Here is a 24,405-nt window from a genome sequence, read left to right on the forward strand (position 1 = left end):
ACAGTACAGCATTGGGACTTTAAAGCAGTGTTTCCATCTCTATCTAAAATAAAGGAGCATGTGAGGTGTACATGGGCGTCCACTATCACTCTGAGACCATGGCACTTAATAATAATCAGGTGGCATCAAGTTAATTTGGACTTGTAGTGACCCTTTTCAGGGTTTTCTAGGTAGAGAATACTCAGAAATGGTTTACCATTCCCTTCTTCTGGGGGAACCCTGGGACTGTCCAACTTGCCCAAGGCCACACAGGCTGGCTCTACTTGCAGGAGGCACAATGGCACAGTGGGAAACCACAGCTCTAAAACTGTAACATATAACTGAAACTTACAAAAGCACAACAGACTTGGGGGGGATCATAACAATGCAATCCGCTATGTGCTCTAATAAGGGCTGAACATGCTCAGTGTCTGAGAAATGCTGGCTGTTGGTGAGAAAGAGATTAGGAGAGATGAAAAAGAGTAACTTGAATCATACATTCTCTTTTGCAATATTTTGATGTAGGTCTTACTTTCTCCTCCTGTTAAAATAACCTTGCGCTCCCAAACATTTTTATGCAAAGTATCCAAAACAGTCCAAATAATGTGCTCAGCAGATGTTTTCTCATCTAAAAAGGCAGATCTTTTTTTAAAAATGGCGAGATAATAACATAAAATTATTACCATTCAAATTGACTTTTGTTGCCATTAAGTTATGTTTTTCAAACCATAACTCTTCAAACTATTTAAAACTTTTCAGAAATGTTATATTATCCAATATCTATATATAGATATGTAAATGTAACCTGTGGGCATCATCATAAGAAGATGTACATTTTTGAAGCCATAGTTTTGAGTAAAAATAGGCATTACTTTATGACAAGTGTTTCTTATTTTCTCTCTTTGTTTTGTTTTCCCTGACTTAAGAATGTAAATTAAAGTTTAGAGCTTTTGTGCTTTGTTCTCCCCTGGTGAAAATGTGTTCTGTATTAAAGTCCTGGATAAACGTGAACAGTCCCAAATCTCAACCTTCAGCTTTGTATAAGACAAGAGCTGAGGAAAGATAGCAAATGTGGTCTTATGACCAACAGATGGTGTAATTGGTGTCAGAGATGTTTTTATGTTAAGGGGTCGTGGGTTCAGCTTCCATCTGGAAACTTCTCAGCTCTACTGTATATCTAAATGATTAAAGGAGCTACGCATATACAAGGTCAAAAACATAGCCACCTGCCTGGAGGCGGGAAAGTGTTACCCCCACCCTGCATTTGGCAATTAATTAAACTTTAGGTTACGTTCCATATATTATCTGGGATAGACACTCTGAATTATTGTACTGATTAGAGCAAGGAAGAATGGAAGGTGTTTTGTCTAAATCATGCATGGATTATCTCCTGTTGTCGTTAGAAAAGAGTCTTAAAATATTGAATTAAATTTTACATTCAAGTTCCAGTATACAGTGGAACCTCTACTTATGAACGTCCCTAGCTATGAACGATCCAACTTACGAATAGCTCCGTTCACAAAATATTGCTTCTACTTGCGAATGGAGCTTCAAGATACGAATGAAAAAAAGGGGGGGGACGGGGAAAGCGCGAAATGTGAACTTTCAGTTGACCGTTGGCCAGTGAAGAGGCTGTTTGTCTGCAACATCGCTCATCCAAGCAGATAGAGAGTGGATAGGGAGAGAGTCTTCAGACTGCCTGGTACTGCCTGGTATTGCTTGGTACTGCCTGGTGTGATGATTTGTGTTTTTATGTGTATTAGAATGGGATATGTAGTCCTAAGATTGTCCCAATAGCATCCATGTTGATTTAAAGTCTGTTCTGTAGTAGGAAAGTTTTACATGCTGTTTCAGAGAAGCTTCGCTCTCTAGTTATCTCGTTGCTAAGCTGAGTAGAGAGCAGAGACTTTCGTAGTCAAAATAATTCTGCTACAAAGAATGATAACAACTGAAGCTCCATGAGAAAGTTAGGCGGGACAACAAGACCCAGGAGGCATTCTGGGAAGAAGAAAGAGAGTGAGGAGAAGAGAAAAAAGATGGAGTTTGCCTGAGAAAGGGACAGACACGTGCTTTTCCCTAAATGGACTATTTTTCCTACCATGGACTGGTTTTCATCTAGCATCGGCCTTTGAAGACCCAAGACACGTGAGATGGACTATGTTATCCTTTATATTAGTTAGCATAGTTTCATTTCTTTATTTTTTCAGCTGGAGTGGGGGGAGTGGAGTGTTCCGTTAGTCTTGAATGAAAATGTACCTACTAAACTATTTTACTATCAACTGAATTCTTTTCTAAAGCAATTCTTTTCAATAAAACAGTAATGATTGATTTCTATCTAGAAGCATCGTTTCTTGAACAGACTAGCTGATGTCTAATTGGCCACGTGGGTTTGCTACCAAACTTTCAGAGCCAAATCATTCTGAGTATAACTCAAGGATGTGTCTGTGTGTGTTGCTTTCTTAATAAGGAGATTGGCTTCTGAGTAAGAAAAATTAGACAGAACCCGGCTGAGTTCCAAGTGGCTCTGCTCAGCAGTTAGAGGTTTGTCTGGTTTTCGTACTCGTCCCAATTTCCGGCAACCCCATAAATCTTCTTGGAGATAAGGGGCTGCTTACATGGTGGCAGCGGTGACACGGAACACGTGCTTTAGTGTGATTTATGGATTTATGGTGCTTGCTTTGCAAGTGAAGCTGCAGGCGTTCTTCCAGAAGCCTTGGCTGAGGGAGTGCGTGCATGCTGACAGGCTGTAAATTAGCCAAATTGCTTTTCTCTTTCCAGCTAAGGATCTTACGGAAAGACTTAGCTGCAGTGAGGTCTGATAAGAAACAACGCTTAGGTTTTAACAGACATTAAAATCTGTTTAATTGGGCTGTTTAATGAGTGGGCATTTTCATGCAAGTAAACGGTCGCCCTTCTTAAGCTCCAGTTTAGGGCTGTTTCCTGCCAGAATGTTTTATGGCTTGCCCACACCCTACAGTTTAGGCTGCAGGAGTGGGGAGAAGATTTTTCCTTTTGGGTCGGATTGGCGTTTGCGTTAGTTGCAGCTTATATGGAGCAACAATTAGCAGGAGAAGAATTTTTGGAATTGCCTGGAGAGCTGTTTGTGACTCAGAGGAAAGTTAAGATTGGTAGTGCATCTGCTAAGCTGCCTTTGGTTAGTACAGATACGAAGCCCTGGCACCAAGAGCTTTTGGAGGCTCTTGAGCACGACGTCTTGACTCCAAGTGGAGCTAAGCAAAGGATTACTTATGATTCTTCACAACTGAGAAGGGAATTACAAGAGGGAAATATAATGGCTAAACTCCCAGCACAGGACGTCCAGGATCTACTTAGATCTGATTCAGATCAGACTTGGACTAAGTTGCAACAGATGGATCAGGCAGAGGAAATGGCGGGTGCCAGCACTCCAGTAGGGAGGGGAGTGCCAGGCAGAGGCATTTCTGATGGGACAGCAGGAGCAGCAGCAGCAGCAGCAGCCGGTGCTGAGCGCCCTGATCCTAACAAGAGTTTATCACCAGTGGATAAGTTAGCAATGATGTTTGCTGATTTTGTTGCTTGTCACACTCAAACTATTCGTAATCAGAGCATGGCTGATGAGTTATTGAAGCAGTACAGAGAGGCAAAGGTGGAGCGTTTGGTTAATGAGCTGAAGGAAAAAGAGGAGTTTAAGAACTCAATAGCCAGTGTTGATAGAAGCAATCTACCTTACTACCATGATGGCGATGATATCTTATCATTTTTATCGATATTTGAACAAGCGTATCGAGATCTTAAGATACCGGAGGCCTGGCACCTCAAGCTACTGCGTACTCAGTGTTCTGGGCAACTTGCCAACTTGGTAGCCAAATTATCTGATGAGGACCCTGACTGGCCTACTTTTAAAGAGGTGGTAAAGAGAAAATTTGGTTTCACTTCGGAAATACTGAGGCAGAACTTTAGAAAACTGAAAAAGCAACCTAATGAGTGTTATTCTGCACTGGCTGACAAAATAGAACATCTAGGTGATCAGTGGTTGAGCTCCTTGGGCGCCAGTACTTTTGAGGATTTAAGAACTGTGTTGTACATGGAGCATTTTCTTAATTTAGTGCCTTCAGAAATAAGGAGTACTTTGTTGGAGAGAGGATACAAAGACTTGCAAACCCTTGCTTTAAAGACTGATGAAATTCTCTCCTTTAAAACGCATGAACCTGCTGTTAGGCCAAAGACTGCACCAGTAGCGCCTAAGAGACAGAGTCAGCCTGAATTTAGAAAGTCTTTTCCTCAAGAGCCCAGGCAAAGTTCATTTGAGCAACGCAGGAGTCTAGCTCCTAGCCAGAGTAAAACGCCTCTTAAATGTTTTGAATGTGGTGGCTCACATCTGCGACGAGATTGCCCAAAGTTGAATGTGCCAGCTAGCCAAGTTAAGGAGCCAGCTAGGAAAACACCTGTGCCAGCTCCACGCAGATCTAAAGCAGGCACACCCAAGATGGCGTATGTAAGTTCTGTGCCAGCGGGAACTCAGCAAGTGCCAGCTGCCAGTAATGCAGTTTCTGTGCCTCACCAGTCAAGCATTGTGCCTTCACAGAGTCATGAAGGAGTTAACTTAACTGTAACCCCTTCGCAAGCCAGTGGAATGCAGGCAGCAGTAAACCAATATGTGCCTAGAGTTTTGGACTTACAAATTGCTTCAATTTCCTCAGAAATTGTAAAAGAGACTGCATCAGGAGAGAGGTTTTCTGTTATGGATCCTGATTGCATAGTACCAACTGCGCAAAGGGACTGGGCAACCCGCACTTTTTCTGAGGTGGTTTTTCTTCACACACCTGGAGGTGATATGGCTTTAAGTGCTTTTCGTGACTCGGGTGCCGACATTTCTTCGATAAGCAAACGTTTTCTAGACCCCACCTTAATCTTGAACAACCTGAGGTGTCCAGTAAAAACTTATGGATCTATAGAGACTGATCAGCGTTTCATTCCCCTAGCTTATGTCAAAATTTCCTATAAGAGCTGGTCAGGTGCAAAACATATTTTAACCCATGAGGGAAAACCTGATTTTCTTCTTGGAAATGATCTTGCTTTTTTGGATCACATGCAGAGTCAAAATGCAACTTCAATGTCAGTAGTTACGCGTTCTCAAAGTAGGGAGATGCATGATCCTGAACGGGAGCAGGAATCCACTGAGGATAGCTCAGATGGAGACCTTACCCAACAGCAGCCTCTTGTGACCGAACCTGATAATGCAGAGACAACAGAAACTAAAATGGAGGAGGTGATACCTAAGGGATCAGAGGACTTTAGACTGAAGCAACTTAATGATCCCTCTCTAGCTTCTTTGAGGTCACAAGCAGACAACTATGCTGAACGTCCTGCGCATCAGCAAGTTAGTTTCCTGTGGGGAGAAAATGGACTTTTGTACAGAGAATATTTCCCCAAATCCAACTTGGACGCCCAACCTGTTCAGCAGTTAGTCGTGCCTACTGAATATAGACTGAGAATACTAGAAATGGCTCATGACCATCCAAGTAGTGGGCACCAGGGAATACAAAAAACCTTAAAGAGGATTTCTCAACATTTTTACTGGCCTGGTATTTCAAAAACTGTAAAGGACTATGTCAGTTCTTGTGACTATTGCCAACGCACAGGCCATCAAACTGACAAGGTAAAGGCCGAAATGCAGATTATGGAAATTCCTGACCAAGTGTTCCAGTGTTTGCAAATGGATGTGCTAGGACCTTTTGTTCCTACTAAATCTAAGAAGAAATACATCATTTCTTTCATCTGTTCTGCCAGTAGGTGGATCGAGGCTTACGCTATTAGCAACCTGACAGCTACCACCATAGCTAGAATTATTGTGGACTTGTGCTCACGTATTGGAGTACCATCCAAAATAATTTGTGATCAAGCAGGAGCCTTTACAAGTGAACTTATGCGTAAGATCTGCGAAATAAGTGGAATAACCATCAGTTTTAGCACGGCTCATCATCCTCAATCTCATGGTATGGTGGAAAGAGGTCAACAAACTTTGCTTAGGATGATTAAAACTTTGACCCAAGAATATGGAAACATTTGGGATGAGCTTTTGCCTTTTGCTTTGTTTGCTTACCGTAGCTCAGCCCATTCTTCACTAGGTGGCTTTTCTCCAAGTGAGGTGGTGTTTGGAAGAAATCTACAAGGACCATTGGACTTCCTGAAATCCGATTGGGAAGGTGTGGTTAAAAGTAGTACTGTGCCAGTTGCTGATTTTGTTAGAAAACTTCAAGAGAAACTCTTGGCTGTCCAGGAGTTAGCCAGAGACAATTTGTTGGACGCTCAAGCAAGTCAGAAGTTCTTCCACGACAAGAGATCCAGACACAGGGAATTTTCTGTGGGTGATTTGGTACTTGTTCTAAACCCACTCAGACCTTCTAAGTTAGAAGTTGTCTGGGAAGGTCCAGGTGAAATTGTTCAAAAATTGGGAAATGTCAATTATCTTGTCAAAATGTTGGATTCTAATAAGAAACCTGTTCTTTACCATGTCAATAGTTTGAAACTGTACAAAGATAGATCTGCAATGGTTTTTCAATGTCATGCTGAATATTTTCATGCTGCAAATGAACCTATTGATATGTTATCTGAATTGCAAGATGCAGGTACATGGTCTGATAATCTTGTTTTAACAGGTACCGTTGATCAGAAAGAAAGGTTGTTTCAAATTTTAGAACAATACCAAGATGTGTTTTCAGATAAACCAGGTTACACCAAATTGATCAGTCATGTGATAACTACTGAGAACAATGCCCAGCCCATACGGTCTAGCCCATATAGAGCAATTGGTAATCATGCTATCCAAATTGAACAAGAGATACAAAAGATGTTATCTTTGGGGGTGATTGAACCGTCATTCTCCCCTTGGGCTTCTCCGGTGGTTCTGGTGCCAAAACGTAACGCTTTGGGTGAAATTCTCGAGGAAGTAAGATTTTGTGTTGATTACAGAAAGTTAAACAGTGTTACTGTTCCAGATCCATACCCATTGCCTAGAATGGATGATTTAATTGAATATCTTTCAAAGGCTAAGTTTATCAGCATTCTCGATCTAAAGAATGCTTATTGGCAGCTTGATTTAGCTGAAGATTCACGAGATAAGACCGCTTTCATCACTCACGTGGGAACTTTCCGTTTCCGCAGATTGCCATTTGGTTTGAAGAATGCAGGTGCGTCATTTCAAAGGATGATAGATAAACTTTTACAAGGTTTACCTTTTGCAAGTGCTTATCTTGATGATGTTGCCATTTTCAGTTCTGATTTTGATTCTCACATGTCTCACATTGAAACTGTTTTGTCCAGACTTCAGCAAGCAGGACTGACAGTCAAAGCCAGCAAGTGTCAGTGGATGCAAGGAAAAGTCATGTACTTAGGTCATTTGATTGGACAAGGAGAAATTCAGACTTTGCAAGCTAAAGTACAATCTATTAATGATTGGCCTGTTCCAAAAACTAAGAAACAGGTACGCTCGTTTTTGGGCCTAGTTGGCTACTACAGAAAATTCATTCCTGATTTCAGTCATTTGGCTTCACCTCTGACAGAGCTCACTAAGAAGAGACAGCCTGTCAAGGTAAAGTGGACACCAGAGTGTCAAGGTGCCTTTGAAGCTTTAAAAGCTAAGATTATGGATGCACCTATACTGAAATCCCCTGATTTTGACAAACCATTCATTTTACAAACTGATGCTTCTGAATTAGGACTGGGAGCTGTTTTGTTACAGCAAGGAGAAGATGGGAACCTTTACCCTATCTCATACTTCTCTAGAAAACTCTTGGATAGAGAGAGAAGTTACGCAGTACCTGAAAAAGAAGCTCTTTCTATATTTTGGTCTCTCAATTTACTTAGACCTTACCTATGGGGGCGTAAATTTACACTCCAAACAGATCACAGAGCTTTAGTTTGGTTGCAGAAGATGAAATCTCACAACCAAAAATTGTTGAGATGGAGTCTAGCATTGCAAGATTTTGATTTTGAAGTTCAACACATTCCTGGAAAATTGAATGTAGTGGCAGATGGTCTTTCTAGAATGTACTGTGAAGATTCTTATGAAACTGAACATTGAAACGATGTATTCAACAGTGTGCTATGTTTCAGTATTGTAATAGTTAATCTGTAGTTGAATTTTGAGATATAACCAGTTGAATTACTTTTTAGTTACTTTTACTTGATTTCTTAAAATTAGATCAGATTAACTGCTCTGAATTTTAACGGTAATCAGGGGGGCATGTGATGATTTGTGTTTTTATGTGTATTAGAATGGGATATGTAGTCCTAAGATTGTCCCAATAGCATCCATGTTGATTTAAAGTCTGTTCTGTAGTAGGAAAGTTTTACATGCTGTTTCAGAGAAGCTTCGCTCTCTAGTTATCTCGTTGCTAAGCTGAGTAGAGAGCAGAGACTTTCGTAGTCAAAATAATTCTGCTACAAAGAATGATAACAACTGAAGCTCCATGAGAAAGTTAGGTGGGACAACAAGACCCAGGAGGCATTCTGGGAAGAAGAAAGAGAGTGAGGAGAAGAGAAAAAAGATGGAGTTTGCCTGAGAAAGGGGCAGACACGTGCTTTTCCCTAAATGGACTATTTTTCCTACCATGGACTGGTTTTCATCTAGCATCGGCCTTTGAAGACCCAAGACACGTGAGATGGACTATGTTATCCTTTATATTAGTTAGCATAGTTTCATTTCTTTATTTTTTCAGCTGGAGTGGGGGGAGTGGAGTGTTCCGTTAGTCTTGAATGAAAATGTACCTACTAAACTATTTTACTATCAACTGAATTCTTTTCTAAAGCAATTCTTTTCAATAAAACAGTAATGATTGATTTCTATCTAGAAGCATTGTTTCTTGAACAGACTAGCTGATGTCTAATTGGCCACGTGGGTTTGCTACCAAACTTTCAGAGCCAAATCATTCTGAGTATAACTCAAGGATGTGTCTGTGTGTGTTGCTTTCTTAATAAGGAGATTGGCTTCTGAGTAAGAAAAATTAGACAGAACCCGGCTGAGTTCCAAGTGGCTCTGCTCAGCAGTTAGAGGTTTGTCTGGTTTTCGTACTCGTCCCAATTTCCGGCACCCCCATAAATCTTCTTGGAGATAAGGGGCTGCTTACTGTAGGGACAGTATTTTTTTGGCTTTTTAATTTTTTATTTTTGGATTTTTGGCTTTTTTTTAAACAGAGAAACTGCTGAGTGAGTTTCTCACTCAGGGTTTTTTGCAGCTTGGTGGGGGGCTATGGCTAGGTGGGGGGGTTATGTTTCTGTACCCTGATGCTTCTTGCAGTGTGGATTTAAAATGTGAAAAGTAGACTGTAATATCAAATTAAAATTAAATGTGGAAATTAGACTGTAATTTTAAAATGTAAAATGTATTTATTTATTTTTGCATTATGTGGCATCTAGGGTTCGTGTAATGTGACCTCTCTGTTGTTTTAAAATGTGTGGGTTTAAAATGTGACTCCAAAGTCTTTTTTTTTCCTTTGGGGATCTGTTTGCTGTATTAATGGTTGCTGGTTGTTGATGAAGGCAGGCTGCAAAAAGCAGTTTAGACTCCGCAGTCTTTTCCCCCCCTTAAAATCAGAAAATATTCTGTGAGGGGCTGTGCTGGCTGTTGATGCAGGCAGGCTATAAAATGCAGTTTAGACTCTCTTTTTGTGATGAGGAGTTCTGTGCTGGAATAATGCTTGCTGGATTCTGTGGCTTCTAGAGTTTGTGTATTGTGACCTGCCTTTTGTTTTAAAACATGTGTTTAAAATGTGGCTCCAAGGTCTATCTCTTTTAAAATCAGAAAACTGTGGCGCTTGTTGATACAGGCATGCAGGCTTTAAAATGGAGTTTAAAATGGAGTCTACTGTAGACTCAAGGCTCTCCCCCCTTGTCTTCTCTCTCTGTGTCTTGTCTTTGTCTGAGGGGTCTGTGTGCCCCAGTGATGACCTTCTTTCTTTCTTTCCTCTTTTCCCCATTGTTCCTTCCCTCCCTCACCCTTCCTCCTTTCCTGCCCTTTTTTAAAGCTAAAAGGTGCTTGGCTTGGCTTGGTTTTGTTTAAAAGCTGCTTATTTGTAAAGGTGTTCTGTTTAGAAGGCGTTCCCCCCCTTCTTTCCTGCCCTTTTTCTGACCTTTTTCGTTTCGTTTAGTCGTTTAGTCGTGTCCGACTCTTCGTGACCCCATGGACCAGAGCACGCCAGGCCCTCCTATCTTCTACTGTCTCCCGGAGTTGTGTCAAATTCATGTTGGTTGCTTCACAGACACTGTCCAGCCATCTCATCCTCGGTCGTCCCCTTCTCCTCTTGCCATCACACTTTCCCAACATCAGGGCCTTTTCTTCTCATTAGATGGCCAAAGTACTGGAGCCTCAGCTTCAGGATCTGTCCTTCCAGTGAGCACTCAGGGTTGATTTCCTTTAGAATTGATAGGTTTGTTCTCCTTGCAGTCCAGGGGATTCTCAAGAGTCTCCTCCAGCACCACAATTCAAAGGCATCAATTCGTCTGCGGTCTGCTTTCTTTATGGTCCAGCTCTCACTTCCATACATCACGACAGGAAAAAACCATAGCTTTGACTATTCGGACTTTTGTTGGCAAGGTGATGTCTCTGCTTTTTAACATGCTGTCAAGATTTGTCATCGCTTTCCTCCCAAGAAGCAGGCGTCTTTTAATTTCGTGGCTGCTGTCTCCATCTGCAGTGATCATGGAGCCCAGGAAAATAAAATCTGTCACTGCCTCCATATCTTCCCCTTCTATTTCCCAGGAGGTGATGGGACCAGTGGCCATGATCTTAGTTTTTTTGATGTTGAGTTTCAGACCGTTTTTTGCACTCTCCTCTTTCACCCTCATTACAAGGTTCTTTAATTCCTCCTCACTTTCTGCCATCAGAGTGGTGTCATCTGCATATCGGAGGTTGTTGATATTTCTTCCGGCAATCTTAATTCCGGCTTGGGATTCCTCCAGTCCAGCCTTCCGCATGATGTATTCTGCATATAAGTTGAATAAGCTGGGAGACAATATACAGCCTTGTCGTACTCCTTTCCCAATTTTGAACCAATCAGTTGTTCCATATCCAGTTCTAACTGTTGCTTCCTGTCCCACATATAGGTTTCTCAGTAGATAGATAAGGTGGTCAGGTACGCCCATTTCTTTAAGAACTTGCCATAGTTTGTTGTGGTCCACACAGTCAAAGGCTTTTGCATAGTCAATGAAGCAGAAGTAGATGTTTTTCTGGAACTCTCTGGCTTTCTCCATAATCCAGCGCAAGTTAGCAATTTGGTCTCGAGTGCCTCTGCCTCTTCGGAATCCAGCTTGTACTTCTGGGAGTTCTCGGTCCACATACTGCTGAAGCCTACCTTGGAGGATTTTGAGCATAACCTTGCTAGCATGTGAAATGAGTGCAATTGTACGGTAGTTGTAGCACTCTTTGGCACTGCCTTTCTTTGGGATTGGGATGTAGACTGATCTTTTCCAATCCTCTGGCCACTGTTGGGTTTTCCAAACTTGCTGGCATATTGAATGTAGCACCTTAACAGCATCATCTTTCAAGATTTTAAATAGTTCAACTGGAATGCCATCACCTCCACTGGCCTTGTTGTTAGCCAGGCTTTCTAAGGCCCACTTGACTTCACTCTCCAGGATGTCTGGCTCAAGGTCTGCAACTACATTGTCTGGGTTGTCCGGGATATCCACATCTTTCTGATATAATTCCTCTGTGTATTCTTGCCACCTCTTCTTGATGTCTTCTGCTTCTGTTAGGTCCCTCCCATTTTTGTCCTTTACCATGTCCATCTTTGCGCGAAATGTTCCTCTAATATCTCCAATTTTCCTGAACAGATCTCTGGTTTTTCCTTTTCTGTTATTTTCCTCTATTTCTTTGCATTGTTCATTTAAGAAGGCCCTCTTGTCTCTCCTTGCTATTCTTTGGAAGTCTGCATTCAATTTTCTGTAACTTTCCCTATCTCCCTTGCATTTTGCTTCCCTTCTTCTCTCTGCTATTTCTAAGGCCTCGTTGGACAGCCATTTTGCTTTCTTGCATTTCCTTTTCTTTGGGATGGTTTTTGTTGCTGCCTCCTGGACAATGTTACGAGCCTCTATCCAAAGTTCTTCAGGCACTCTGTCCACCAAATCTAGTTCCTTAAATCTGTTCTTTACTTCCACTGTGTACTCATAGGGGATTTGGTTTAGATTATACCTGAGTGGCCCAGTGGTTTTTCCTACTCTCTTCAGTCTAAGCTTGAATTTTGCTATGAGAAGCTGATGATCAGAGCCGCAGTCAGCTCCAGGTCTTGTTTTTGCTGACTGTATAGAGCTTCTCCATCTTTGGCTGCAGAGAATATAATCAATCTGATTTCGATATTGCCCATCTGGTGATTTCCATGTATAGAGTCGCCTCTTGTGTTGTTGGAAAAGAGTGTTTGTGATGACCAGCTTATTCTCTTGACAAAACTCTATTAGCCTTTGTCCTGCTTCGTTCTGAACTCCAAGGCCAAACTTCCCTGTTATACCCTTTATCTCTTGGCTCCCTACTTTAGCATTCCAGTCCCCTAGAATGAGAAGAACATCTTTCTTTGGTGTCAGTTCTAGAAGGTGTTGTAAATCTTCATAAAACTGTTCAATTTCAGTCTCCTCAGCAGTGGTGGTTGGTGCATAAACTTGGATTATTGTGATGTTGAAAGGTCTGCCTTGGATTCGTATTGACATCATTCTATCATTTTTGAGATTGTATCCCATTACAGCTTTTCCCACTCTTTTGTTGACTATGAGAGCTACTCCATTCCTTCTACGGGATTCTTGCCCACAGTAGTAGATATGATAATCATCTGAGCTGAATTCGCCCATTCCTGTCCATTTTAGTTCACTGATGCCCAGGATGTCAATGTTTATTCTTGCCATCTCCTGTTTGACCACCTCCAGCTTCCCAAGGTTCATAGATCTTACATTCCAGGTTCCTATGCAATATTTTTCTTTGCAGCATCGGACTTTCCTTTCACTTCCAGGCACGTCCACAGCTGAGCGTCCTTTCGGCTTTGGCCCAACCACTTCATTAGCTCTGGAGCTACTTGTACTTGTCCTCCACTCTTCCTCAGTAACATGTTGGACGCCTTCCGACCTGAGGGTCCCATCTTCCAGCGTCATATCTTTTAGCCTTTTGTTTCTGATCATGGGGCATTCTTGGCAAAGATACTGGAGTGGCATTGCCAGTCCCTACTCCAGGTGGATTGCGTTTAGTCGGAACTCTCCACTATGTCCTGTCCGTCTTGGGTGTCCCTGCACGGCATAGCCCATAGCTTCTCTGAGTTGCTCAAGCCCCTTCGCCACGACAAGGCAGCAATCCATGAAGGGGTTTTCTGACCTAAGTTCATCTTAGGTCAAAAGAAGAAAAATTCTCCCCCAGTGGTAGAGGACGGATTAACCAGCTTTGCATTAGTTCCTATGGGAACCAATGCTTCTACTTGCAAACAGCGCCTCTAGATAAGACCGAAAAACAGCCAGAATGGATTAAATTGTGTTCAATGCATTCCTATGGGAAATTTTGCTTCTACTTACGAATGTTTCAACTAACGAACATTTTCTGGGACGGATTAAGTTCGTCAGTAGAGTTTCCACTGTAGTACTAAATGTAGGTCTAGCCAATTTCAAATGGGAAAGCTCTTTCCAATAAAGCAAAAAAGTGTGCTGCTTATATACCACCCCATTGCCCTCCAAGTGAACTGGGGACTCATTTTACTGACCTCGGAAGGATAGCTTCCTACCTGGGACTGAATCCCAGGTTGTGGTCACAGTTTTGGCTGCACTGCAGCAGTTTAAGCACTGCACCACAAGGCTCCTATGAAACTTTGTCCCATTGTCCCATAGTTTCAAGAGGACATAGATTCAAGCCCTATGTTAGAATGAATATGTGTTCTTTCGCAGACTCACTTTCTCCTGCATTCTGAACTTATTTTCATCTGGTTTATGAAGAAATTTGCTAAAATGTCCTTAAAAAACCCCATACTGACCAAAATTCTCAGCCAGCTACATCGGCCAGAATCAATAAGAACATTTTTTTACCTTGAGAGGAAGAACCATATGGTACTTCTCTACTTTACAGGTGTCAAAGATGAGAAGCCCTTTTAAAAAAGAAGTAGCAGACCCTATTCAATGTTAGAGACATGGTTTTATTATTTTAGTGTACATAAACAGTTCAACAACTGTGTAGTGATGGATACTATGTGCACAGATCTTGCTAAAACAACATGGTGTAGTTCTCCCTCTCCTCTCCAAAATTCATAAAGATACTCATGCAATCCACTTCATATGTTAGAGATGGAGACTCAGCAAAATATCTAGAAATACTACAGTGCCTGTGCATACTCTGGGGAAATACAGTAGGCTACATCTCTTTGCTATGTATATATGTAGTGAACATACTGACCCACCTCATATAAAATGGGGCTACAGCACAAGTACCAAGTCTGTTTGTCCATCAGATTTGTAATATAAGAGACAGATCTTAAATCATTGATTTCCAGCATCTTATCAAGAGCTGTCAGCAGCACTATCTAAACAGATGGCACAAGTGGGTATTGCTCCCCCTTCCCCATCATGGTTTTGAGCTGCCACATCCAAAGTCAAGATGGCCATGATGATCTCTAACTTTGGGTAACAGGGGAACAAAAAGAAACCCTACAGTTTTAGTACAACCTTATAGTGACTCAGAGGTAAACCCCACTTTATTCGATGGCACCTAATCCCTAAGAAGGATGTTTAACATTGTGTCTTTCAAGACATTATGGTGTTGCAATCTTTCTCAATCTTTCTTTTTAATCTGAAGGGTGGGCTTTGGTCCACAAAAGCTGGTGCCAGATAAAACTTATCAGTCTGTTTAATATTTTTTTGAATGCTACAAGACTTTCTGCTGGTTTTACTTCATCTTTCTCAACTTGGTGACTTTCAGAAGCACTGAACTACATCTTCCATCAACACAGATGTCTGAAGAGTTTTAGTACAATGCATGCAGAGGGTGCCAAGCTAGGGAGTATACTAGTAACAAAAAGAAATGTCATGGTTCCTTGTGATCGATCTGCCAATCACCCATGTACAACTCAACTCATGCATCCCACCTGATGATTGCCATCAAAAATGTAGTTCTGAACAAGAACTACAAGACTGGAGCTGAGTTACATCACTGCACAATATTTGTTTCATTTTACAGTTCCCAAACTATTTTAAGTAATACGTTGGCTCATAAAAAACAGAAGACAGAAAGACTGCAATTCATCTCATAGAATTTGAATCTCTGAGACATGGTAAACATAGAAAAGAAGAAAAAAAACCAAATGAACACAAATTGGAAAAAAAAATGCTATTATGCTTCCTCAATTTAAAAAAGCCACTATGAAATACATAGTGATGGAATGCTTAGATCAAGATATCTAGAAAAAAATTAACTATACTCATTGTTATATATATATATATAAAAGACATCACAATCTTTAGGGAGTGTTCTGCTTTCCTTTCAAAGATTCTACATGTTTAGAAAAAGAAAAACCAAACAAGAAAACATCCTGCATTTTATTCTTGAACTTGATGGCTTAATGTATTTCTATGGATACCCTTTCTCACTGTTTGTTACTGATCCCCTCACAGCAAGGGTTATATTGATTCATGTATTTTAGCAGGCAAAGGAAGGAAGGAAGGACTTTATGAATGGATAAGCTGTCTAACATTGATACAGGGGAGAAGTATCAGCCTGGTTTGATATTTCTTAGAAATATAATGCAAGATGTTTAATCCAGAAATGTCTATCTTACAGTCAACTGTCATATCACCAATAAAAGAATGATCACACCACTCCCAACTTTTCCTTAATCTCTATTTACTTCTGTCTTGGAAAAGGGACTGTAGCTCAGTGGTTAGACCCATGGTTTACAGGCAGGAAGTCTAGTCATTGCACCCAAAGAGAGATAAGAGATAAGATGATGTTGTCCACAAAAAACAGTGCTTTAGAACAACCGCATAGTATTCACAATAAATGTTCCTTACCGACCACACTGCTTCCACTATTTCAAACTTTACTGATATGTCCAAATCCTAATCTAGATCACACACTAGTATCATGTATAGCCAAGTTACAATTTTTGCATAAACACTGAGACCTGTTGAGAAAAGACCTATGCTCTCCTGCATAAAGTTTAAAAACCACAGTTTAAACTGAGGTCTACTTTAACAAGTCAGAGAAATGCTTGGATACTGCAGTGATGGAAACCAGAAAGTTATTTTCTGATTTGGTTCAGCTCCATCATTTTTAAACAAGGGCTAAGATAGCACTGTATCTAATTGCTACATCTTGACAATATACAGTAAAATCTTAAATATAGTCCAAAGTTGGAAATACAGTACACTATTTTCTTTTCCCTATTTGAAGTACATGTACAGTTTCTCTTTCTAAGTGTTGGAAATTTTGAATATCTCCATGGGATCTAAAGATATTTTTTTTAAAGCTGGCACCTTATATATGATCGGATTTTAACTCTTATGCTTGGTTCTCTACTGTAAACACACCTGGTTTGGCAAGTCTTGTGTCAGATCTGCTCTTCACTGTGACTTCATTTTGTACTTAAAACAGGGCATGCATATGAAATCTGTTTACAAGCCTGACTCTAGGTCTGAGGGGGTTCTAAGCCAAATGGCCTTGAGTGCCCCACCCCCACCCCTGGAGCTGTGATCTTACCTGGCAGAACAAGTGAGAGGTTGTAATGCTTTGATGGAACTCTTCTCACAATGCCCATGATGTGGAATCTCTCTGGACATTGTGGAAAAAGTAAATGACATCCCAGAAATCTACTATTCTGGTTAAAGGGAGATCAAGGGTAGAGAGTCTTGCAGGCTACGTCAGCCTTCCAAGAATGCCCTGTATTAACATTAGACCTCTATTGCCACCTGTATTTGCCTCTCCAAATGAAGTAAAATGGGAACTTACAGAGTGAGTGAGAGAGAGGAGTTTGGGAGATGGAATGGTGCATGAAAGAACATGGATGGAGGTGGAATAGTGGCAGAGAGTTGAGTTTGATTCAGTCTTTATTGTTCAGCCAGTATAAGGACAGAAAGAAGACAGAAAGTTAAAACTGATGTTGGACAGCAGGTAACTTTAAACACCATTCCTACCGGGAGAGAGCATGGAACGCTGCAACCTAGTTCCAGAAAGTCCTGTGTAGTTTCACCATGTTATCCAAACTTTTGTCAAATGTGTGTTTTATCACATATGACTCCAAAGACATCACCACAGGATGCCCAGTTCTGCACCACAGGAGAGTTTGTGCTGGAAAGGTCAACTTGCCAAAACACAGAGTATGCAGAACATAGGAACAGAAATCACTGCCTTGTACGAAGTTGGGCTGTGCACCTATCTAGTTTACTGTTGTCTGCTCTGACTGGTAGGAGTCACTTTGGAACTTAAGGAGAGCTTGTTTTATTTTTTTTCCCCAGAAGGCTAGTAAGATTCACAGTTTGTCCCTTGGTCTTCTTTGCTGTTGGACCTGTTAAGAGTAGCTGAGCTAGTGAGTCACAAACTGGGTGTGGAGAATCATGTCTATATGCAGGAGGATAGGCTGGGAAGCCCATATGATCACAGGAGATCTGCTAAATTAAAACTGCTGCCATTCTCTACATGTTAATTTTGTGTGGCTACAGCCATGACCTGTGGCTTGGTGAACACAAGCTCAGCCTGGCCCCCTACCTTTGATCTCCTGCCCCAGATCCAAGAAAAGAAGGCAGCATTTGGTATTAGTGGACAGAAGTGACCTACATGCACACATGCAAAGCTATTTATGTAGGAAAATTAGTGTTTTATTTCACTGGGCTGAAATTGTAATTTAACTTGTCAGGCTTTTGACTTAAAGAGAGAGAAAGCAAGCCTGAAACAAACTACATGAGGATGTTTTAGCCAAGTGGGGGAGGTTGTTTTAAAGGTTCCTTTTGTTTTACAGATTGCACAGCAAAATAAATAAATAAATAAAATCCAACAACTTAAACAAAATATACATAGATTAGCTGCTAAAACATCATGAAAATACCTGTTAGAATAGCATGAAAATTATTTTTCTGTGAAGAATTTCCTATAATCCATTTTATGTTAGAAATCTGAGTCTATATTCTACTGAAGCTTGTGCTTAATGCCTGATACTTTAGTCATATGAACATTATCAGTTGTTCCAGCTATATTTGATGTAGCTTTGGATCACACTGCTTCCTGCTAAACTCTTTCCTTTCCTCCTAATCTGTTAAATTTAATTAGCTACATTCTGGAACTGTACTTTGCAAATGCACACTTTGTTCTTGAGCATGGAATCAAGATCCCATAGGCATCAGCTGCTCGAGACCAGCGCTCTGCTCTCATAGTGACCAGCTAGGCACCTAAAAAGAAACTCCCAAGAAGCAGGACACAGAGGCAAGTGTGCTCTCTTGTTTGTGTTCTACCAACAGCTGATATTCAGAAGCATCTTATCTCTGATGTTGCCGCTAATAAGGAGGCACACTGATGCCTCCTAACAAATTCTCTCTGGGTTTGTCCAATCCTTTTTTTTAAAGCTGCCCAAATTAGTGACCAGCACAAGATCTCATATTGAATTTAACAATGGGTTTATTCTCCTCTGTCCTATATATGCCACAACTTAGCTTTACTGCATGATGCCCTGGATTTTGCATTATGATACATAATCCCATGCATCTCTATCAATTTCCTTCCTTACCTTTTTTCTAAGCTAGCCCCAGTCGTTTCAACCATACTCCACAGGGGAGATGCTCCAGCTTCTTGAACATTTTGATGGCCTTCTGCACCTTTTCCAGCCAAACTCTTTCTTTCTTTCTTTCTTTCTTTCTTTCTTTTCTTTCTTTTCTTTCTTTCTTTCTTTCTTTCTTTCTTTCTTTTCCTTTTCCTTTTCCTTTTCCTTCCTTCTTCCACAGTTCCACAACTGTGTTTTTTAAGCATATCCTCATGTGTTCTGAAGATACTCTACTTTTTCCTCAAGTTATCACTGACACATTTTAATGGTGTAAGTTAAAAACGTTTCCCACAGACCATTTGAAACAACAATCCAATCCAGCGCCCACAAAGCTGGGCATAAACCCAGCTAAACTAAGTAGGACTTACTTTCAAATACATATGCTTAAGACTGCAGCATTAGATATTTTCTTTTCTTTTCCCTAAAGCTGCCAACTTCCAAGTTCTCTTTGGTCTGATCGCCAGTTCAATAACTGCTAAACAATTGGTTTGAATGCCAGTTTGACTTCAACTAGTTTTAGATAGTTAGCATGTTATGATTAGTGAAGTAATAGCTTTTGTTTCTCTCAAGCTGGTGAGGGATGGCTCTCTTTGTTTCCCCAGTCTGTGCCAGTGCCTTCTTCTTGATGTAATACCTCAACCAATTTGACAAACTACTTTCTTCATACCTTTACACCACGCCACATAAATCAGCATACATCAAAGGAAGGAAAATGAGAGTCAAAACAATCCACTGAGGGTTGGGTAGCTTCTGTATTCCGTGTGATAAGACAAAGGCAAATTTGTGAAGAACCAAGCAAGAAATATGTGTGTGGAAAGTTGGCTTAGAATCCTCTCCACAGGTAGGCATCCTTCACGTCTTTTGACCAGTTTCCAATACCTCTGACAATCACATGGATTGACTGGAAGTCTGCAAGTGAACACTTGCCGTTAAAAACATCTGGGCAGCTGTCTACCTATGCTCTGTTTATAATTCAGTTCAAAGTAACATTTCCATTTACTGTGGTATACTTCTGGCTTACATTTTATCGAGCACGCTTTAAATAGACCTAGAAGAATATGGCCCTGCCAATAACACTGTTTTGGTGGCCAGATTAAGAAGTTTCTCTGTTCTTAGAAAAACAGGTAGAATGAAATGGGTTGATTTTTAAATATTGGCCTTATGGCATTTGATAATCCCAATCATTCGCTCTGGGGGTGGGATTTTGTTTTTTTGTTATACATTGCTTTTCTCTTGAGGTTTGTATGTTTTATTTGTAAGAGATCTTGACCCTTTTAGAAAGGTGCTATTATAATGGGGAACAGTAGAAGGAGATCAAGGAACGAACGGCTCCTTTTAAATCATACGCTCGGTTACTCACTGCACACAGTATGGGCAAATTCTGTCTTTCTTTCCAGATATTCCCTTTTATTAGAGCATTGAAATTGTAAACACACAAATAGTTGGGGTTAACCCTAAACACAAAGCCTTTTTGGAGCAACATTTACAGCTCCTGTGCATTTTGTGAATCATCGTAGGATACAAACTGGGTTTGCAGTAGCAGCTCCAGATAGTTGCAAATGCCAACACCCCACAACCCTTTTCAGAGTAATAAAGAGCAGATGGGGTGACAAAAGAGAAGAAAAGAAGACAATCCACCATTCTTTGCAGTGACCAGGATCACATTTCAAAAGTGCAGAAGGGAGGGGAGCAGAATCAAAGCTTTTCCGGCAAGCTGGCGCTCCTAACTTTAACAATTTCATTGTGTGTTTCAGCTTCAAATAAGCATCCGTGTTACAGATTTCAGCTTTTTAAAAAAGCAAACATTATTTTCCAAGTGTTTCTGTTGATTTAATTTTGAGTGGTATGGAAACAGAAGTAACCGTATACAGACAGATAATCTAATTTTCTAACGCAAGGATTGTTTAGCCAGTTTCAGTAAAGTGTTGCAGTCTCAGAATGCCCTTTCTTGCCTAGCTCGTGCTAGAAATCAATTAAAGCAAGTGTTATGAATTCATAGAAATACCTTACAAAAGCACTGGTTTTTGAATATTTCTACTTAGAAGCTTCAATGGGAGGCTGGTAGTCAGTTTTTCTACCTTGATTTCACATATGAGAAGGGAACTTTGGATAAGACTACGCAGCATCCATAACAGCTTACTTTGTACCTTAGAACAGCTCTGCCTTGCTCTTACCTATGTGCTTCAGTCAGGCTGTCCTTAAAAAAAAAGACTGCACTGGAAACTTGGAAAACTGGATCTCCCATTTAATGCAAGAGATTAAAATGCACAAATACAAGATGTTAAAATGCACAAATGCATTACGCAAAGTGCAACCCAAGGGCTACAGCTCACCCTCAGACTCTTCTTACCTCCCCCACGTGCCCCACAAATACTGTATTGCTTCACCATGAAAATGGCTGCCCTAGAAGCATGGGGGAGGGGAGCAACACTAACCATTTAAATGCTATCTCCCCCTCGCCTGTATTTTAAATGTTTGCAACCAGCTTTTAAAAAAAGATTGGGAATTATATTTTGTTCATTTGTTTTTAAAAGGATATATGAAAGAACAACAACAGCAACGAGAAGACCCTCCACCATTGAAATAATCCTTACTGAGGTCTGGGACAAGACAAAAATGACTTCCAAACTGAGCGAAGTTGCCCCACCCATTTTCTCAACCATATTGCCTTCAGACACTGCGTCTTAATGTAAAGTGCCGAGGTTGGTTGGTCTTTTGGGGAACAGGGATGCATAAAAGTATATTATTAAAACATTAAACATGTTACAAATGTCTTTATCCGGCATTTGTCTACACAGAAATCCACACCACTCATGTACTAATCTATAATTTTCTTTGGTCAAAGAGGATTAAAAAACTGAGCGCACAGATCTAAGCCATGGGCGGAAAACATGCCGCTCTCCAGATGCTGTTGGATTGCACTTTCCATCAGCGCAGTCAGCATAATAATAATTACTATGTGCTGTCAAGTCAATTCTGACTTGTGCTGCTTGCCCAAAGCTGCGACAGGCTGACTTTTCTCCCTGGAGGCACAGTGGGGAATCGAACTCTCAGCCTCTGGCTCTGCAGCCAGCGTAGCCAGCGTTAAACCATGATGGAAGTTGAGATGTAACAGGATGGGGGAGGGGTACGTATTCCACATCCTTGACAGAAGCATCAAAATCAGAATTCATGTAGCTTCAAGGCAATGAAAGATGCTGTAATCAAACTTTTGTCCAAATAACAGAGAGGCAACCTAGGGTACTATAAAGTCCTAACAAAACCACTGGAGGACAGCAGCTCCCAGAAAACATGTTTCAGTGTTTCAACCTTGACAAATCATTTGCCCCAATAACTAGAAATGAATTGCATACATTTATCCTAAATGTGAATTATACCTAATCATGCCTAATCTATAAAGCACATTTCCTCTCTTTGAATGATTTTGAACTAGCATCTAATGGTCTGTGTTTCAGTTACCGAGCTTGTGGAAGACTTTATTAGTACAGATCTTCAAAATAAGGACTGGTGGAAGATGACTCTCATGGCATGCCAGGTGAGGGCTGCAATTATGGAGGGTACAGAAAAGCAGGAGAGAGCTGTTTTTGTCAAAATGGCTGCATCAAAAGGTGGGTTCCATTGGCTTCAAAACCCTAGGGTGACTAGGTATAAAGAACTTGTGCCCCTGAAATTTCACCAACAGCCTTGGGAATTTCATGTATTCATCTGCTCTAGGCCTCTCTCTCCATCCCACAAGCAAAAGTACCCAGCTATGTCTGGGTTCAATTCTCTCCTCCAACACCACCCCAGAGCTCTTTCTGTCCCCACTGACCTTTGTCTTCTTCTTCTTCCCTCTTTGTTCAGTGTTTCCCTTGCCTGTCTCTCCTCTGCAACTTTACAAAGCAGTGAGTTTCTTGTCCTAACTCTCGAGATTGCTGTACTGTACTGCCGTTTCCCAGGGGCTGATATTTCCATACTGTTTTACTAGTATGCAAATCACACACTGGGCCATGAAAAGCTTCACCATCACATGCACACACAATCCCTTGCTAGTGTTTCACTCAGAAACACTTTTTTTTCAAGAAACAAGGAGAGGCGGCTTCCCAACTTTGATATGAAGTTCCTTTCTTTTTAAAAATCAGAAGTCTAATTCTGTAGTGCCATCCAGGTCAATAGATCTTCCTCCTGTTACAGTCCACCCTCTATTTACATAGAGGGTGGGCTGTGGGCTGAAAAACGATGCAATTCTGAAAGGGGGCCTTTATCACCACCCTATTCTTTTCCTTCCCCATTTTCTCTCCTGTTGCCCTGCTCCAAACACAGGCAAAGTACAATTATATGGAACAAAAAATTGCCACCAAAAAAGCAACCTTTACTGCCTTCCTGCAATGTGGTTTTGTGCTGTAGCGGTCTAAAACACTTTTTGGCTACAGATGTTTTGGTTTGATCTGCAGCCACTTTTTTGTGTCTCTGAATACACTGGGGTCTCTACTTAAGAACTTAATCCGTATTGGAAGGTGGTTCTCAAGTGGAAAAGTTCTTATGTAGAATCTGCATTTCCCATAGGAATGCATTGAAAACCATTTAATCCGTATCTGCTCTTTTCCGTCCATAGAAACTAATGGGAAGCTGCTATTCCGCCTTCTACCACTAGAGGGGGACTTTTTCTTTTTTCCCCCTTAGGTCAGGGAACAGTGTTAAAAGCACTTCTGACGAAGCTAATTTTGAAGCAATGGACTGAAAACCAATTAATCCGTTCTGGCTGTTTTTTTCATGTAGAGGTGCGTTCGTACATTGAAGCATTAGTTCCCATAGGAACTAATGCAAAGCTGGTTAATACGTACTCTACCACTAGGGGGAGAACTTTTTTTTAACCTAAGATGACCTAAGGTTAAAAAAAGAGCAGGAAAGTTTTTTTTTCCTGTTCTTATCTGGATTTTTGTTCTCAAGTAGAAGCAAAATTTAGCAAATGGAGCTGTTCTTAAGTGGAATTGTTCTTAAGTAGGGACGTTCTTAAGTAGAGACCCCACTGTACAGGTACAAGCATGCAGATCTTCCAATGGATTTATGCAGGAAAAGATGCATTTTAATTCAACATGGGGAAAGTAGTACTGGGTCCACAGATCACTTTGCTGTGCTTTTTGGTTTGTACTCCTTGTGGATTAACCTATGCATCACCCTCACCCTCTTCTGACCTTGTATGCTTCTATGCCAGGATACTATTTTAGCTATCCAACTGTTCTACCTCATATTAAAAAACAGAAGTAGAAGGAAAATGCCACTTAAAAAAAAGACAAATTAAAAATGTAAAACAATTATTTAACATTATTTAAGAGAGTCAGAAACTGCATCTCTCCAAGATATATACTACCAGGGCAGCAAGAGAAGCTCTGCTTCCTGGAGAAAGCATTGCTTCCATAGAACTGACTGACATGTATTGCGATCCTCTCACCCTGTTCTGTCAGGCCAGATCTGTAACCCCATAGGGAAGAATTTCTCCCTCTCCATGTGGAGCTAATTTTTTTTTTTTTTAAAAAAACTTTCTGACAATTATTAGTGTCCTTATGAGGTATGAAGGTCATCATATGGCACATAGGGTTGCATGCAGCCTACATTTTGCTCACTCCACATGTAGTGCTTGAATTAGTACAGGGGAAAACAAGATTCAAATCCCTACTCAGCCCTAATGCTCATTTATTTACCTTGG

At 40.8% G+C, this 24,405-nt stretch overlaps 1 protein-coding gene across 1 annotated transcript in view; it reads left to right on the forward strand.

Annotated features, from left to right (window-relative positions):
- Positions 1-24,405, forward strand: part of LOC144586240 (uncharacterized) — a 168,093-nt gene that overhangs the window by 33,801 nt on the left and 109,887 nt on the right. The gene's annotated exons all lie outside the window — the stretch shown is intronic.

The sequence above is a fragment of the Pogona vitticeps genome, chromosome 2 (assembly GCF_051106095.1).
Source record: "Pogona vitticeps strain Pit_001003342236 chromosome 2, PviZW2.1, whole genome shotgun sequence".
NCBI lineage: Eukaryota > Metazoa > Chordata > Lepidosauria > Squamata > Agamidae > Pogona > Pogona vitticeps.